Genomic DNA, 3,694 nt, shown 5'->3' on the forward strand with positions numbered 1-3,694 from the left:
TTGCCCACAAGGGGCTAAACATAGAGGGGACAAACAAGGACAGACAAACGGATTAAGTCGATTACATCGACCTCAGTGCGTAACTGGTACTTAATTTATCGACCCCGAAAGGATGAAAGGCAAAGTCGACCTCGGCGGAATTTGAACTCAGTATGTAAGGACAGACGAAATACCGCTAAGCACTTCGCCCGGCGTGCTAACGTTTCTTCCAGCTCGCCAGCTTATAAAATAAATATCAAGCGTGCACTGAGCTCGATGTAATTGACTAACTTGCTCCACCAAAATTTCAGGCCTTGTGACTATAGTAGAAAGGAATATAGCTTTTGTTGATGTAGTAGGTTTGAGCAAATGGATGCCTGCGTAAGAGGTCTGCAAAGAGGATGTTTTTTGGGGGGGGCAGATTAATTACCTTATGAAATACTAAGGATTGTTTTCTTCCAGGAAGACTTTCCGTTAGCAAAACTAGAGTTTGAGTAAGCTTATCCCATTACCTGGCTTAGAATTAGAAGTTTGATTTAAGACATTTTAACTGTCTCAGTGTATTTGACAATCAACAATTTACGATATCTACATATGGTTGCAGACTGGAAGCTTGAGAAGTAGCAGGAAAAAGGTGCCATCGCAGAGGTGGTAACAGTAACGCAATGATACACGCCTCCGAATTATTTTCAAAAGAAAAAGAAGAAATAAAATTACAAGGAATAAAAAACGACAACGTAAAATAAAAAAAATATGCAGATAAAGCATCGAGCCTAAACACGTTACACTTGTACAATGGGGTGGGACACAAAAAGATTAGAGCTGGAGCCATTCATTTCAACGGAAAGACACTGCGATCAGTAACAACATCAACAACATTCTATCTTTTGCAAATGTCGTGGGTAAAAAGGAGCGACTTGACATGAAGCAGCTTAAGGAAAGGGACTGGAAAAATATGTCGCAATAGCATCTTGCGTAGCAAATTTATCCAAGAAAGGACAAAGAGGTGTCTGTTCACATAAGTCTGTTTGCAAAAAACTGAAGGAAACTTCAAAATGCCCTGGAAAGAGGAGCTGGAGTAAGGTCTGACCGATGTGTGGTATGAAGTTTCAGTAATATGAAGATCGAGTAATACAACAGTTTTCTGGAAATGTGTGTAGGGTTAAGGGGGTTGGTATTCGTTTAGGATTGGAATGTGTTCTGTAGTACTATATATGTAGCGTTTTTTCGAGGTGGGGATGCTGCGCAGATATTCGAACACCTAATCATATATTAGGTTGCATAAGTGCCGATGCGTTCGTTGTGTATGCTTTGGTTAAACTCTTCGTGGTGTTCGTGTAGGTGTACTACATGTGTGGGGGTTTATTTTTTGGGGAAAGGCGGTGTTAGGCGGATGTCTGAATGCTAAGGCCCATACTAAGGCACATATGTGTTCGTTTTTGTATGATTTGGTTAAACTCATTGCCGAGTTCTCAAGTTTTGGTGGTGAAAAAGCCGAAGGTGGAGAACTGCTACTTACAATCATGATGGAACCCGCAGGTACGGTAAAATATATTTTCTTTCACCTGGGCAAGTTCTAAAAATCTCATTTCTGCAGTTTAGATAGATGTCTTGGTGCTGATAGTTCATAATATCATTCAACTACGGTGGTAGTTGAATAAAATTCTTAAGGCTGCAATTTACTCACATGCAGCATCTTTCAGAGTTTGTTGTTAATTCAGTTCTTAACCAAATTGAAAACTGTTAACATTTTTGAAGAGGACTGGTCCCTAGCTACATTTTGGCATAACAAAATTGAGATTTTATCCAGTAGAAAAAAGTTTACCTCAAAATTTGTAGCATCGTTATAGGAGAGTAAGTAACGCTACTAGTCAAGTTTAGATCTAAATAACTTTCTTTTTAATTTTAAAAGCAAAATATATTTATCTTAGCTTCAATGGTGAAAGAAAGCATAAAGAATTTCATAGTTTTGTTCCAGTGCAACAGAAATTTGTATTAAAAAGTTGGGAGGTAAAATATCATGAAAAAAAGTAAGGCAAAATAATGGATTTAAGTATAATTGACTTTTTTTTATTTTAAAAACAAACTATATTTTAATTAAGCTTAAATGATAGAGCGTGGAGGCGCAATGGCCCAGTGGTTAGGGCAGCGGACGCGCGTTCATAGGATCGCGGTTTCGATTCCCAGACAGGGCGTTGTGAGTGTTTATTGAGCGAAAACGCCTAAAGCCCCACGAGGCTCCGGCAGGGGATGGTGGCGAACCCTGCTGTACTCTTTCACCACAACTTCCTTTCACTTTTACTTCCTAGACAGCTTTGCACAATGCACACCCCGTAAAACTCCGGTAGCTCAGTTCAATTTCCTCCAAGAAGTACCCTGCTTGCCATGGTTCCTGCACTGCTCTTCCAGATCCTGGTATATGGCGAGCGTCTTCTAATAAACCTCCTGTTGTGTTCTTTCTAGGACAGTTAGTTCCTATATGATTGCCTGTTTGGTGGAATTTTTGATCTCAATGCCTTAGCAGATGAATATTAGAAGCGCATTCGAAATACTTGCACATCATAAACTGCTTGAAAAAATAAAAACAAAGAAAAAACAACAAACAAACAAAATAGACAGCACAGATTCTTATGGCTATTTGCTGGAGTTTGAGATTTAAGTGATCAAATTAGCGATAGTTTTAAGGTTAAAGTAAATATGTCAGCTTGGTTATTATGACCTTTGAATGTAACGTCATGTTTGTTTTGTTGGCTAGACATGTCAGCATTGGAAACCTCCAACCATGCTGCTGAGTAGTTGCTCAGCTAGTTGGTTGTTTATCCTGAGGTCAGCTCTGGTCAAGTTGACCTATGATCGAAAGCATTCGAGCCATGGCCATTATTAATTAATTAATTAATTTATTTATTTATTTATTTATTTATTTCTTAAAACAGTAAGGGAATGCTCTGGAGCCCGTGCATCACAAAATTAATCCCCAGTCATAACATTATAGTTTTGGGTTTTAGAATAAAATGAAGCCTTAGTAACCTATTTTGTATACATACTTACACACACATGAGAGCGTCAATGCGATCTATTTGACAGTTCTATGACTCTTACGTGTATGTGTGTGTATGTATCTATGTGTGCGTGCGCGCACGCCCGTGTATGCATGCATACATACGTACATACATACATATATATATGTCTCTCGTTGCTCACCTATTTTCTACTTCCTCCCCTTTTTTCTCCCTCTACCACTCTTTCTCCTTACCCCTCGCTGGTCACATGTGTCCAGCCACTAATTCTTTTCTTCCTTGGCTATCCCCAAGCACACATACGAACCTACTTCGTCCCGCTTTCTTCCAGTTCGTTGCTTCACAGCGTTCAATATGCACATAATTTTTCACGTCTGGCCGTATAGCCTTTCCCGTTTGTTTTCCTGTCTTGTTTTCTGTCCGCCACTACATTCCTCCATGGTACAAATTTAATTTGTGGTCCGTGGTAAGAGCTATTTTAACGATGCGTCCTGCCCTAACTCTTCGAAACGCCTGTGTTAGAATGGTGGCAGCTGATGAAGGAAAATGTTCTCTATGTGGCCTTTGTGTTTTCTGTACTCTGGTTATTATTATTTGTTTGTCTACGTTTTTTTTGCAACGTCCTGTACCCAGATATGCATCTATATATACAGGTAGATGTAGGTATGCACATACATGTACGTATATATGCATATACT

At 39.3% G+C, this 3,694-nt stretch overlaps 1 protein-coding gene across 1 annotated transcript in view; it reads right to left on the reverse strand.

Moving 5' to 3' along the window:
- The window catches only part of LOC106871936 (noggin-3), a 41,076-nt gene that overhangs the window by 27,172 nt on the left and 10,210 nt on the right, over nt 1-3,694 (reverse strand). The gene's annotated exons all lie outside the window — the stretch shown is intronic.

Source organism: Octopus bimaculoides, chromosome 5 (assembly GCF_001194135.2).
Source record: "Octopus bimaculoides isolate UCB-OBI-ISO-001 chromosome 5, ASM119413v2, whole genome shotgun sequence".
Taxonomy (NCBI): Eukaryota; Metazoa; Mollusca; class Cephalopoda; order Octopoda; family Octopodidae; genus Octopus; species Octopus bimaculoides.